Genomic DNA, 15,963 nt, shown 5'->3' on the forward strand with positions numbered 1-15,963 from the left:
TTGACTGCTCAGGTAGGGGAAATACTCATCATTCTCTAAGGATTGCCCTCTAATTGTAATATGGTTCCATATAGCACATTGAGGACACCCACACACACACACACACACACACACACACACACACACACACACACACACACACACAAACTTATAGCAAATGAGGATTTGCTATATACACATTTGCAACACTGAAAGCTCTCTTGAATGATGCAGTTATTTTGTGGGTAGTTCCAGGCTCTCAGACTGAAGAGATAATAGATAAGAGTTCTACTTAAAATGGTAAAACATTCACGTGATGCTGAAAGAGATCATGTTTAATTCAAAATGAGAGTGTGTAGTTACAGATGTACACTTCATTAATTAAAGTTAACAAAAGATGTGAATTACAACCAATTTAAATATTTCAACTGCTATTAATATGTAGAAAAACCGCAAGAGAGTCATAATTAGATTTACAAATTAATTAGTTAATCCCGCTTTTGACAACTTCTGGAATACCAATAATATGAATATTTCACTTGGTCTGGCTTTTACTTTGGTGATCATATATAATGAAGAAAAATCATGTTTTTTTCCATGTGAGTTATCTTCTTTATAAAGAACTGTCTTATCCCCTTCAAGAGTTTCAACATATCCATTATTGGAGGTGTGCTGTCAGTTAAATAATAGCTATTTCATATATCCATTTATATTGATATTGTTTTCCCCATCTGTAGGTTAATGTTGCCTTGTCTTATTTTATTTCTTTGAATTCTGGCAAAATTCACTAGAAATTGGAGAGTTCAAATTTTGTGTCAGATAATTCATCTTTCTTCTCTGGGAAGCAGTGCTATATATTCTGATCTTCTTTCAATTGTGAAATATAAGCTACAGCTTGCTAGAGTGTCTTGGTGTCCAGAAGCCATTTTTGACTATTTATACGAGACCAAGTATAGGGAATTCCAAATAGCTGAGCTTCCCCTTTGCTCTAGAAGCCAAGCCAAAGCAGTTATGAGCAAGCTTTCCCAGGAGGACACTCCATGACAGGCTGGACATCTGCTGAGGGACAAAAATAGGGTATTGCCTAGTCAACCAGTAGAGGCCTATAGAGGCTTAAGAAGGACCATAAGGTCAGTTTCAACTACAAGCGTGGCCATAGCTATGATATACATGTCAAATACAGCTTCTTTTTTTAGGGGGGGAGGAAGAGGGTTTTTTTTTTTCCATTAAGGCAAGGAATATGTATGTACAAAGCACTCTGTTAATATTTCTTTCTTACTAGCTGGAGTCAGAGTGTAATAGCATATCATCATGGGAAAAAGCTCCAAAGTAAACACAAAGGCTGTGTCCACTTGTTTCTCTGGGGACAAGAAGCAGCAACACACCTTGTGCTGCTGCTAGTTGTCCCCGGGGATAACCTGTGCCATGTGCCCTCTGGTGTGTGGCAGGTTACCCTGGGTGGGGTAGGGGAGGCTGAGGCCTGCACTGGACTATCCCCAGCAGCCATACCTGGGGTTCAGGGGGCCTCCTGGGGCTTCAGCAGTGGTGATCTTGTGGCTTGGAGCCTGGTCAGCAGCTGGAGCATGGTTCTGGCCAGGCAGACTACTGTTTTGAGCAGTGCATCCTGCCCCCATATACACTGCTCTACTTTTTTTATTGTACAGGCTTTTAGACCCCAGGATATCTAGGGGTCAAACCTCCCTCTCCCATTGCTCCCTTGCAGCATGGAGAACAGCTGAATGTCTGGTATGTGGTGCCTCAGGCAAGTCTGCGATGCCATGTACCGAACCGCTGTGCTTGTCTGGATGAGCAACCAAGATGTTCAGAATGGAGTTTGAGGCCTGTGTTTTAATTAGTCCTGTTTCAAACTGTCTTCCAAAATGAATCGGAGATTAAAGCTAACTCTCCTTATATCAGCGCCCATCGTTTCAAGACCTCTATCCTGACATTGACAATCGGCAAAACTTAAGATCTACTAGACTACAGCTTAATCTTTCTCTGAGCTTTCTAGTGTTTAGTAAAATATTCCCCATGAAGTTCCCTGTATTTATTGCCTTCTTCAAGGAGGCAGGGGATCAGCCGTAGCACAGTAGCATTCCACTATGGCCTTTTTTTCCCCTTAGCAGCATGGCCAAATTGCTATGTCTCCTTTAGTTTATGAATACAGGAAACTTTAATATGAGAACATATGACATTTGGGACTAGGTTGTCTCTCTAGTGGCCACTCTGTTTTTAATGGTCAGCACCTTATACATGACACCTATTTACACACACAGAAATCTATGATCATCTCAGCTACATAATTAGGATTCAGAAAAGTGTGAAGCATTCCAGGGTATTTTTCTGAAGAGAACCTATTTCCCTATTTGCTTCATCCACAGCAGCACGTGGATTGATTCACATCTAATTTTAGGTGACTGCATAAAATTCCCAAATAGGCAAAGCCCTGGCTTTATGCCTTCTATGTACTGGCATGAATAGTAAGCTGATCCTTTGTATGATCAATGATTAAATAGTGAACTTGATCTCTTACTGTGCACATCAGTGAGGTTTCATTGACAGGAACAATGAGGAAAGCAGAAGTGTCACAAATACTCTACATCAACCAATATTTGTGGGAGGATTCACACTTGAGGTACAATAGACACACTTCATAGCCATGTTCTAAAATCCCTATGAGCAGGGAAGTAAAAGAAAAATGGAGGAATTAAGATTTTGCACAACAAAAAAAAAAATTGATACAGAATAGGAAAAAAAATATGAACAGTATCTGTGATGAGGTGTAGGTCTGAAACCATAAATGCTATCACCAGAGAAAGCAGCAGAGAAGTCTTTAACGTGGTTCCCCTTCACTTTAGCCATTTTTTTCAAGTGTACCCAGGCAGTTCAAATGGAAAATGATTGCTCTGTCATACAAGCTAAGTGAAGTATAACCATATTAGGCAAACAAACTCCATGGCTGTCTCTTCTTGTGTGATGATGTGATGGGAGTAACGCATGACCTTTTCATCCTCTTGCTACTGATTCTCTCTTTTTTTTTTTTTTAATTTTATCTATAGAGAGAAAAAGGGAGTGAATTTGCTAAAAAAAAATATTAGCTGCAAATCATTCACTCAACTTTACTTATTAGAGAAAAGTGACATAGAACATTTTATAAAGACTCATAAATTGTCAACATTTAAATTTCCAGCTGCCTTGAAGCTGCGAACACTCACAGTTGCTTCTTCTCTGTTTAATTAATGAGCATATCTTGCACATATACTATAAATGCTTTGGGTTCATTTATCTGACACTGCTCCTGAAGTTTATTACTTTCCAGTGCAGAAGTGAAAGGTTATCACTCATAAGCAGAAAAAAAAAATGAAATTGATGACCTAGAGACATGTAATTTAAATGGAAACGGGGCAGAAAACCTAATTCCACACACTACTTCATAAATAATTCATGAATTTTGTAGAAATCATCCACAAGCTTTTTTATAACATTTCGTAAGCTCCGAAGTTTTTATTACCATGCGTTCTATACTGCTGTACTTGTAACTACTATTTTGAATACTTTAAAATGTACAACTACTAAGACAGTATATGCAGGGACCTTTGCTTCATAGTGCACGCTATCTTAATTAGGGTTGTATTCTCAGACATTTCTAATTAGCTGACGTTCTATTACTATAGTATAAAAACAAGTAGCAAAGATCTTTGCTTGGTAACTGACTAAATAGGAACTGATATCAAGACATAATTGTATTTGTGGAAAAGGTTAAACCTGACAAATAATTCACAAAGAATAATATATGTGATTAATTTAAATGATTCTTTAAGAATATTTAAGATTTAATTTCTGCACATTTATTCTATGATTTTGATTTTGGAAGGGTTTTTTTCCTATGCCGTTTAATAATTCAAAGTTCAGACTCTTTTTTAGTTGTGATTGGTCAGATGAACTACATGCTTCTGATCCATATCTGGATAAGAACAGAAAATATTTCTGGCACAAATTTTGTTCAAATGAATTTAAAACTTCATTTAAGAAGCCTCCTGTAAGATTTTGAAATTTTGTATCTGCAAATATTTCTACCAGCAAAATTTGATCCCTTTAATGTTTTCAGAAATCAAAACCCAAAGGTTCCCTTCTCCCCACTCCCCCCTCCCCCTCAATTCACCTAGCTCTAATTAGCAGCTAGAAGACAGCTGATTTGGCTGCAAAGCCTGCCAAACTTATTAGCATCTTTGTGAGCAATGGTAATAACATAGTATAACATGCTCAGTTGGGACCTGCTAAAACAGGAAATCTGCTTAATCAGGATACCTAACAGGGAACTAATTTAAAGGTACTGTAGTATGTCAGGTAATCTGCAGCTGAATCATAAGCAATACCCTCATGTCTCAAAACTTGCTTGACTAGTACACTATTTTTTGGATCTTACTCAAAATAACTGAATATCTTTTCATAGGCATAGTTTCAGCTGCGAGGTTACAGGGGCATCCTTTCTGCTTTTTTCAATGTCCTGACGAAGGAAACAAACCAAACCTCCATTGCCAGAGATTAACAGGGAATTCAAATAAGCTTTGTACAAGCTAAGAAACAAGTCTTATCAACAGCTTTTTCAGCTAATATTCTTTCTCAAAGGAGGTTTGAACTCAAAGGTGGCTGCTTGGCAGCCTAACTCTCCAGAGCAACCCCTTGCAATTTGTATTCAGTTGAGCAATTACTTAGGCTAGAAACACATCAATGGAGTGGTGAAGCTAAAGGCATATACCTACATAGAGCAAATTGCACTGTGGCACCTGCACATGAACAAGGCGGCCATATGAAAGTGTAAAAGTAAGCCCTACATTAAAAAGGAGAAATAAGAAAGAATCAGAAAACTGCCCCTGCTGGCTGGGGCTACATCATTTCTATGGCTTGTATGCCACCTTTAGAGATATTTTTTTAATTGGAAGTCATACTGTCCCACAAATTTACTTCATTGATGTGTCCATGGCCTGAATTCATGTCTACTTAGAAGTAGACATGAATACAATTAAATGTGGTTTTTATTTTACTCTCAGAAAAAAATGTGTTAATCCTTTCAACACCAATTCTTGGACAAGATTTTTGTAAACTTATCGACAGTGACTGCTGTAGCAAAACCCCCCGTTTTTCTTTTTTGTTAATTTTATTTTAAAATGCATTCCCTCCCCTTCTCCAACCATTTCTAACTTTTTCTCTCCTTCTCTATTCCCTATAGATAAGTATGAGCAAGTTAAAACATACGATAAGCTTTAGCATTTTTGTAGCAAGTTTTTTTTTTCTTCTCTCTCCTTTGATCCACTATTTTATATTATAAAATTATTATGTTTATATTGATTTTTACTCTGTGATTACTGTTTTACTGTTGTTTTTTTAATTGATACTATATTATTTAGGGCCACATGTGTAAGTTAGTATAAGTAATGTCAAGTAATGTCAAGTTTCCATTTTGTATGTCAAGCCTCATCTTGTGTTTTCTGCACAGGTGTAACCTATGACTCATGTCTAACCAGTTGCATGTAAATTGGTTCCTGAATGAATGGAGATGAATGAGGGTGCTTGAGATACAATGGTAGCAGGCCTCTACTGAATAATCAACTCAACACCTGGACCATCAGCTCAATGACGGGCCATTGCCTTGCATTTACTCACTCAGGAACCATGGACCTCACCCACGGACAGAACAGAAACCCAGCATTTGAAAGACAAAAACCTTACAGAGATCAGCCAACCCACTATTGCAACACAGACACCTGGGACTGCATGTCCTTGCCTGGAGTGCACATGCTCAGTACACCAGGGCTGACCCTTGCCTAGGCATGCCCCTGCCACTAGGGTCATAGAAGGCCTGCCCCTATAAAAAGAGGCAGACCCAGTGGGATGCCCTGTCCATGAGCACTACACCACACGACCAATCCATCCAGAGGCTCTGCTGGCAACCCCCTCTGGACAACGTCTTGCTGGAGAAGACCCTGACTGGCCATCAAGGATCAACTCACAGCCCAGGATTGGGAGCTATCACCCACCTTCCTTCCCCAAACAAAGGACCTGGACTCTGTGCCTACGTACCTTGACTTAAATCCCTCTACCACCCCTTTTTCTCTCCTGCTACCATTGTGTGGGTGTGTATGTGAGTGCTTGTGTTTGTGTGTGTGAAGGAGCCAATAACTTTGTGGGGCTGTGTAGTGTGTTGTCTGTTTAATAAACCTGTTATTTTGAAACCCCAAATTGGGTTTTTGTCTTATTGACCTCCCAAACCTCCTCCTTGATTTCCCGGCTATCTCCTAGCTTTCTACCTCTCAGTTTGTTGGCTGACTCCTCTTTGCCACCGGGCTTTTTCCCTTGCTGGCACCAGGTGACCCCAAGTAACCCTGGGGCCACTTGACCTTCAGGAACTCCAGCTTCCCCTCCAGTCTGCTGGTTCTAATCCCAGCCCTGGCACTTTCACTCTCTTATTTTTCCCTTTTTCATCTTAACCCCCATTCATCTCCCTCCTTCCCCTCCTTCTGGAAATCTTTGACCCTTGATTCTTCCTCCCATAGTCACCAAGTCCCCCAAGTACCCCAAGCACACCCATACACAGCACATCACCCAAGTCAGGCACTCACCTGTGTCTATGTGTAGATGTATAGTGTGTGTGAACTGGCAAATATATATATATATTATCATGTGCATGGTATATGAATTAGTAATCTGTGCATGTTTATTGGGTGTGCAGGTACTGACAATTGATTTTTGTCTAACTTTTGGTGTGTATAGTGTGTAGGTGCTTGAATTGGTGATAGGTGTGCATGTGCTTAGACTGGTAATCTTGGATGTGCATGTGACTGAATTGGTAGTGTGTGTATATGCACCTAGTGTGTGTGCATGCACTTAGTGTGTGCGTGTATGTGCCTAGAGTGTGTGTATGTGCCTAGTGAGTTTTGTGTGTGTACATGTGCAATTGTGTCACACCCTCCCATCTAACAGCTCAATTTTGAGATCCTGGGAGTTGGCTTGGCCCTACAGGACTACATTGTCATTCTCAATAGTGAATAGGATTTCTGATGTAACTTCCTGAATTGGACCTTAAACCTTAAAGGCATATCCAGATGAGTACACATATGCCTGTTGCGGCATCTCAAATCAGTCTGAGATGTGGCAAGAGGCACGTTGGGAACAGAAAAAATGTTCCCTGTGCTGTATATTTTCAGTGGGAGCTCTAAATTTGATAGCTAGAAATCCAGTAATCAAAAAAATTCCTGCAGAAAAGAGGTGCAGGGCATGGTCCTGCAGCATGCCCTGAGGCAACCGGAGACTGGGTCCTCCAGAGAGATGCTCTGGCATCTAGCCAAAGCATCTCCATGGTGCTCCTGCTGCCCCAGCATGCTTCCTCAGTGTGTAGGGCAAACAGGATGGGGACAAGGCTGTGACATGACCCAGCCCCAGGTGCTGTCCCAGGTAAGTAAGGACATGGTGGGAATGGGGGAGGGGGAATTGTGGGTGTGGGGTGAGTGGGGGGGATGTAGGGTGTGTGGGGAGTAATAGGGGTGTGGGGGAGTGTGTGGTTGTGGTTGTGGGGGTGACATTTGTGAGGGGGATTGATGGGTGGCTGCCACAGGCCCATTCCCCTCACCCTCCCACCCGCTGTGGTGCTGGCAGCAGCCAGTTGAGCTGTAATGACCATGGGCCTGGCTGCAGGCACAGCATAGGCAGATCTGGCATCAGGCAGTGCTGTGCCAAGCCAGGCCCATGGCCCTGATGGCCCAGCTGGCTGCTTCTGCCAGAGCCACAGAGGGTGGGGGGTGGGCAGGCATGTGATGGCCCCCTCAATCCCCACACAAATGCACCCACAAACCCCACACCTTTACCACTCCTCATGCCTCCTACACCCCCCCACCCTCCATACACTCCATATCCCCTGACATACCCACCCACACACCTCATATCTATGCCATGCCCCACATACCCACCCACAAACCCCACATCCACCCTATGCCTACACCCCCACACACCCACCCAAGAACCCCTCACCCCTTCACACCCACCTCTTGCAAACCCTGCATTCTCTCCACATCCCACACCCTGCATGCACAACTGCAGACAGGATAGGAGCCTTTGGCAGGAGCTGTGGCTGCAGGGACTGTCCCTACATCCTGGTTAGTGAAGGGGTCTTTGAGAGCTTTGACTTTTTTTTAATAAAAAAACCAAAATCAAACACTACAGCATATAGATATTTAGAATGTATTATTATGATAGAGGCACCGGTAGGGTTTAAATTGCTTTAAAATTGTAAATATATCAATAAAACAATGCCCAACTGATCTCTCTCTCTCTCTCTCTCTCTCTCTCTCTCTCAAGGGCTTAGCTCAACTGTCTGTGTTTCTGTCTGTGTGTCTGTCTGTCCATACTGGGAGCCTGGCATGGTGGGGAGGGTAAAGGGAGGGGCCAGCTGAAGAAAAGTGGGAGCTGGCCTCCTGGCTACTGTGAGGCTACTGTGAAAAGACAATTAGATACACAAAGCCATCAAGAAAGTAGCCTCACAGTAGCTGGGAGCCCAGCTCTCACTTTTCCTCAGCTGGCCCTTCCCTCTGTCCTCCCTGCTGTGCCGGGCTCCTGGCACCCTTAAAGAGCATTATAATGGAAAGAGAGACAGACAGACACACAGTCAGATGGACTAAGCCCTGAGGACCAAGCTACATGAAGACGGCAAGAGGACTTAAGGTGACATCAAGAGAGATGTGCAAATGAGTGGCATTTTCTTTTAATCATGGGAAAGCATTAATTTTTAGGTAATTTAAAGAGTGAATTTGGGATTTTTTGTCAGAGTATTTGCATTTTTTAAACAGGGAACACCATGGTCTCTGCTATTAAAGCAAGTGGCAGGATTCAGGCCAGACCGAGGCAGGATCTCTGCTTCTGAGGCAAGTGGCAGGAACCAGGCAGAGGAGCCTGCCCAGGGCTAGCACCAGGGATCCAGCTAGAAGGCAAATGAGGTGGCTGACCTCCAGGAGCACATGCTTTGGTTGTTCAAAGCAAGGCACCACTTAAAGACAATAAATTGAACATGAGCCAGCAGTGTGCCCTTGTTGACAAGAAGGCTAATGGCATACTGGGCTGCACTGGTAGGTGTGTTGCCAGTAGGACAAGGGAAGTAATTATTCCCCTCTATTCAGCACTGGTGAGGCCACATCTGGAGTACTGTGTTCAGTTTGGGGCCCCCCACTACAAAAAACAAGTGGACAAATTGGAGAGAGTCCAGCGGAGGGCAACCAAAATGGTGAGGAGGCTGAGGCACATGATTTATCAGGAAAGACTGAGGGCACTGGGCTTATTTAGTCTAGAGAAGAGGAGACCGAGAGGAGACTTAATAGCAGCCTTCAACTACCTGAAGGAGGGGTTCAAAAGAGGATGGAGCTAGGCTATTCTCAGTGGTGGCAGATGACAGAACAAAGAGCAATGGTCTCAAGTTGCAGTAAAGGAAGTTTAGGTCAGATATTAGGAAGAATTTTCTCACTAGGAGGGTAGTAAAACACTGGAACAGGTTACTGAGAGAGGTGGTGGAAGCTCCATCCTTGGGGTTTTTCAAAACCTGACTTAACAAAGTTTTGGCTGGAATGATCTAGTTGGAGATGGTCCTGCTTTGAGCAGGTGGTTGGACTAGATGTCCTCCTGAGGTCCCTCCCAAACCTAAATTTCTATGATTCTATGACCACACTGAGGACATCTTCCAGGTGATAGCTGCCCAGATGGTGGGGCAGGGAGGACACATGGCAGCAGTGCTGCAAGAAGGCCAACTTTAAAGCCAGAGCCCAATTACAGCTGGCTCTGAGGTGCAGATGGTTATGCTACAGTGGCCATGCCACAGCCCAGGTGGCTGTGCAGTCCCCATCCAGGTCTGGCAGATGTGCAGACATGGGGCTGCAGGTCCAAGGGGGCAGATGCTGTCACAAGTGGCAGCAGGTCACAGCTAGGCATCAGCTTCCACTGCCAGACTGCTGCAGTGGGTAGAGGGAGCAGAGTCCACTGTAGGTCAGGGCTATTGCAGCTGTCCAGCTGGCACAGGAGACTAGTGTCCCCATATGTCAACTGGCCAGGTCTCAGAAGATCCTGAGAGCAAGTAGCTTTGAACTGCTCACCAGGACAGCTTTTTATACTGCTGGGGTCAGCACAGGTGCTGGCCCCAGCCTTCAGTTGCCCCTGGCTGAAGATCCAAGAGGAGCTGGGCAGGGTCAGTTTGCCCTAGGTGGCACAACTTGCCCCACACCAAAGTGCATGTTCAGGCACATGAGATGAGGCTCAAAGCCCCGGCACAAATTTGTGCCGCTTCTATTTGAGCTGCTGCAAGCGCATGTGCCTGCATGTGTGGACATGCCCCACTTGTGCAAAGTATATAAAATATTCTAAGTTGTCTTCTTCTACATCAAACCACTCAGCCATGAAATCTGATTTCAATGAGACATGCCTAAAATTAAGAATATGTGGCGTATATATAGACTTCTGAACTGGGGTACCAAGCAGGCTGGCAAATCAGCTCAGTTGTGTTTTTTCTAGGTGATTAAGTTGGTATAATTCTGATTTCCTGCTTATCCAGGTTTTCCTTAGCTGCCATAATGAGCAGGAAGGCCATTAACTACTTTACCGCTGCTAGCTGTTAATCTCTTTCTTCCATTCACATGAACCAGAGTTGCCCAGGTCATGGAGGAGGTGAGCTAGATGCTGAACACTGTAGACCTTGTAGACAGGGTGGGAGGATGGGAAGGGAAGTCTTGGGCATTTTGTACACTGAAGGAAGCTGATACTGCTGCCATTGCTTCTACTGTAGCAGTGTCAGCTCAGATGGCATCAGTCCTAAAGAGCCACCCTGGGTGCCCCTTTTACCCTCCTCTACCCCAGGTATGCTACTGGGTGTAGGGCTGTATGTGCCTCTGACAAAAACTCCTCCAAAAAGGCTGGGAACCAGAGCACCAGTCCACTTGTCCCTCTCACCCACAACTATTAGATACACTGTTGGGTACAGAGTTGTGCTGCCTGGTTCCTATGTCTACGCAGTGTAGGGCTGCCCCTGCCCTAATAAAGACTCCCAGTGCAGGTATTCTTGTGCTTTTTCACAGTCAGCACCTGAGGCTAGCACTCCAATCTCCACTGTTATGCCACCAACATCAACTGTCTGTTCAGGGTCACACAGTACTGGGAATTACATAGAGGCCTTTGATTTCTGGTAATGTGCAGATGGATGGACAAGTCCATACAGATATAAATGGATTCATCTGGGGTTTGCCCACTAAGGCCGCATTCAGACAAGTACAGACATTGTTTCTGTACGGACAAGTAGCAGTGGTACACCTTATGCTGCTGCTACTTGTCACTGGGGAATGCCTATGCCATGTATGCTCTAGCATGTGGCCAGTTACTGCAGGTGGGGTAGGGAAGGTTGGGACCAGCATCTGTATTATCCTCAGCAGCTTTATCTAGGGTTCTGAGGTCCTCCTGGGGCTGCAGCCATGGCAGGAAGTCTTGCCAGCAGCCGGAAAGTAGCTTTGAATGGCCAGGCTCTGGTTTTGGATGGCGCATGCTGCCTCCGTGTATGCTGCCCCGCTTTTTTCAGTGTGGGTTTTGACCCCAAGATCCCCTCTGCCACTACCATTTTAAAGTGTGGGATGCTGAACACTTGAGATGTTGCAGGCATTTTAATTGGATCAGCCTTAGGAGTATAAATCCCATTGAAAGTGAGTAATTCTATATTTCTAAGTTAGTGTAATGTAAGGAACATGTTACAGGCCACAGTATAAAGGTTTCTATCATGTATACATTCTCCAACAGTTATTCTTTGTGTTGTCAGCTGGCATAATGTGCCTGTTGGCAGATTTGGGGCTGTAGACATTTGCCCACTGGAAATGGGACTGATAGCACTAACATTTTTCATTATAAATATATCATATGGTAATGACTTAATAATTTAAGGTTTTGATATGGGAGAGATTTAGTGTAAAAGCATGGTCCAAGGTCAACTGTGATCAATAGAAAATCTTCTCTTCAGTTCATTTAGCTTTAGACGAGGGCCTCAGTAAAAATTGCCTTTCTAAAATATATGTCTGTGGTGATTTCTATAAATCATAAGTCAGTATAAGAATACAATATTTGTATAAGAATACAAATAATCTTTATGCTTTAAAAACAATAGATCTGTGTTCTAGTCTGCTGGCCTGAGGAACTTTACAATCCTACTGGTATGACTGTAGTCTGCCCTTATCCTACTGTTTTTTTCCCTCTTTATTGTGTTCTTAATTTATATAGTGATGCATCCGGCACATTTTAGTGAACTACAGAATAATAAATAATAACAATGATCTCTTTAATCATCTAGTGAGCCATCCACTCTTCCTATTTCCCTATCGTTTTTCCTTCATTTTTAAATATGGTATATCAAGGTATTAAAAACATGTACAGTGATTTACAAGTATACAAATAAAATGAAGTGTGTATTTTAAACACAGATGGCTATGCACAATGCAGTTGCTCTATTCTAAACCCTTTTAGACTTAAGGCTTCTCTTAAAGTCAAGGCAATCCTCAGAAGATGCCACCTCTTAGTTTTCAATAATTTTTTTGACTACAGAAAAAACAATAGAGCACTTTTTCTGTTGCAAAGAACTTGGAAAAAGCACAGCAAGTGAGAATGTTTTTAACACAGTGGATTCCTATTTGAAATCTCTTGGCTTATCTTGGGAATCATGTTGCAAACCTTCAGTGTTAACATTGGATGGAATCCCACATCATCCTTGAAAAGCTCCCAAAGTACCCCGGGGTACCATGGCAACCTGGTTGAGAATCACTGGCATAGTGGATATTGACAGTCTGGGATGGGGTGCTTCATTTTATTCCAGACCCTGTACCTTGAGTATAAGAACAAGAATAGCATAAAGGACCCTAAAAGTTTGAGTGGAGGGAAGATTCTCTTAACATAGACACTGAACCACCATAAGACTGAATCTTGGGGGTCTCTTTGCGAGCCAGGGTTAGGGGGGCAAGCTGTGGGGGGCTGGGGCCATGAAGGTCATGTTGATGGCCTGCAACATGCAGTGGTGCTGTGCAGGGGTCAGTTCTACCTCTCTGTCCATCTCCCTGGGAACTCCCTGCAGGACAGGGAGCAAGCACAGGGGCTAGGGGATCCTGCCCACCACTACTGCTTCTGTCCTTTGCTGAGCCCACATGCAGCTACTCTGGAGCCTTTCCCCAACAACCCTCCCAAACAACAACCTAGCAGGGCTCTGTAAGTTTGGCCTCAGAACTACCTAAATGAAGATAAGGATCACTTTAAACCCTGGAATAACCTAAAATTGGGAGTAAGCAAAGGGTCACTACCCTCACTTCCTTGCTTCCTTAATTGTACCTTAAATGGATATATTGCAGAGTATCTCCTCTGAAATTTCCTGAACCATTTCAGAAAAGTCTGTAGCAGTCCTTTTTTAAAAGATAAAATACAGCAAATGTATTAATTTTGAAAGCAGGGTTTTTTTCTTTTATTATACCAACTGTATATTTGGGAGAACGGTTGGATACGTTTTTTGGACATCATGCACCCTTCCTTAGGTCAGATAATTTTGGAGGCATGGTAAATGCCAGTGAAGATAGGGATAAGAAAAAAAAAAAAAGACTCAGGTTAGAAACACAGACAAGAAATAACATACGAGATTCTCTTTGAAAAAAAAATAGTAATAATTTATTCTCAAACACAGTTGCCCAGCATGAAAACTGCAAAGAAAAAATATTCAGAGAGAAAACTGGGAAGAAAGAGAACTAGGCTTGATAGTGGGCAGCATTTCAAACCTGAATCTACCGTATAAAAGGGCCAGTGTTACTTTCTGGATACATTCCAGTCAGGGAAGTAAGCCATCTCATTAGTGTAACCATGACTAAAACACTGCTTTCTATTCTGAGCATTGTCTTACCAGAAAAAAACAACAAACCCAAAACAAACTGACAACTAAGAAGGAGTTCAAAGAACAACAGACATTATCAGAAGGCTGGAGGAATGATTTATGAGGAAAGATTAGAAGAGTTAATAATATTTGGGAGAAGACTGAAGTATGGTAGCAGAATACAGATATTTGAAGAACATAAATCCCAAGGAGAAAGATTAATTGTGCTGGGTAGTAAGTAAAGGTGCAATTAGGACTAAGGGACTGAAACAAATAAAAAAAAAATGAATACTATGAAACATTTTCTGACATTGAAATGTTTATAACTGTGAGAGAGCTTCCATGGGGAAGTTGTTGTAACTGACTGACTTTGGACTATTGTAACTAACCTGAACAAAACACTAGAAAACATCCTAACATCTTGGAGGAAACAATCCAGGATTGGCAATGAGATTCATGAGGTGATTTGATAAATCCATCTTTTCCATTTCTCATATCTATGACTTCTTATGATTCCACTTACTTGGCAGTGTTGTCAAAGCCAATGACCCTGAAAATGAAAAACCACACAGAGCTCCATAAATGGTGTGAAAGGAAACGTCAAAGGCAACTTTCCAATTAGTTTATTTGGATTGGTCATTTGGATGATAAAAAACAGCACAAGGAGATACAGCATGAAATAAACAAATAAGAAACTGGGCTAGCCAATGAGCTGCAATTCAGAAAACTGAAAATAGTGCTTAAGCTTAAGAACCATTTGGGTACCATGTTATTACACCAAAAATAAATAAACACATAAAAAATGATTTGATAGGCATCATATACAAAAAACTACTTAGGCACATTTGTTGTAGACCATCAAGGGAATGTTTTAGGTTTTGTATTATAACACTGAAGCACAGTTAGAAAAGTTTGACATTTAGCAACTGATTTGAGATGGGTACAGCATAAAATTGTAGGGCTCCATAGGGAATTTAGGAAGGGAGGATGCCTCATATTCATCAGTTTTGTTCTAAGTGAAGATTATGCAGATATGAGAATATCTTGATGCTGAAACCTGCTGCCCTCAGTGTATATACATGTGGGAGAGGATGGCTAGCCACAGTCCTGCCTCCGTGTCCTAGAAACACTGTATTGAGCAGGGACTCTGGTTTTCTCTGGTTTAAAATATGTGTTTGTGTGTGTGTGTGATATTAGACATATATATATATATATATATATAAACCAGAGAAAACCAGGATCTCTCTCATTACTGTGTTTCTACCTCTCTGTCCATCTCCCTGGGCCTTCACTGCATGACAGGGAGCAAGCACAGGGGCTAGGGGATCCACTATATATCTATATCTATATATATATATAGATATAGATATATAGTGGTGTTTCATTTTAATCATGGAAAAATTTAGATTTTGGGTTACTTTTCTAACCCCAAAATTGGCAATTTTGTTTTTATCAGAGAAAACCAGGGTCCTTGGTAATGAGTAAATCCTGCACTTCACCAAATGCAGGGACTGCAACTGTATAGGCTGCATGTGTGGGTACCAACATGCAAGCAACTTATTCAATTTGTAGCATCCTAATCTATTTTTCACATCTGACTGCTGTGCCTTAGCTGTCCATGTGTATGCTCTTACATTGTGGGTGCATCTACATGTGCCCTGTTATTGTGCAGTAACTGAAAATTGCTGTGCAGTACAGGCACACGTGTAGATGCCTTACTACTGCAAATTTATGCCTGGGTAGTTACTGCACAGTGAGGCATGTGTAGATGCCTTACTGCATTATAACTCTGTTTGTGTGGACTGACTTTAGTCATTCCATGACCAGTGAGGTCCCCCAAGGCTCCATCCTTGGGCCTATACTCTTTAATATCTTTATTAATGATATGGACACTGGTGTCTGAAGCAGACTGGCCAAGTTTGCCAATGACACCAAACTTTGGGGTAGAGCATCCACACCCAAGGATAGGCTGATGATCCAGGCTGACCTTGTTAGGCTTAGAAAGTGGGTGGATAAAAACCTGATGACATTCAATACAGAAAAATGCAAGGTACTCCACCTCGGGGGGGGGG

At 42.5% G+C, this 15,963-nt stretch overlaps 1 long non-coding RNA gene across 2 annotated transcripts in view; it reads right to left on the reverse strand.

The window, feature by feature from the left end:
• The window catches only part of LOC112549533, a 209,648-nt gene that overhangs the window by 26,895 nt on the left and 166,790 nt on the right, over positions 1–15,963 (reverse strand). Inside the window, exon 4 of one of the 2 annotated variants that reach the window (XR_003092979.1) lies at positions 14,281–14,441. The exons of the other annotated variant lie outside the window; for it this stretch is intronic. This is a non-coding gene — a long non-coding RNA (uncharacterized LOC112549533). The remainder of the gene's footprint in view (positions 1–14,280; positions 14,442–15,963) is intronic. 2 annotated transcript variants of the gene reach the window in all.

This window comes from Alligator sinensis, unplaced genomic scaffold, assembly GCF_000455745.1.
Source record: "Alligator sinensis unplaced genomic scaffold, ASM45574v1 scaffold41_1, whole genome shotgun sequence".
Taxonomy (NCBI): domain Eukaryota; kingdom Metazoa; phylum Chordata; order Crocodylia; family Alligatoridae; genus Alligator; species Alligator sinensis.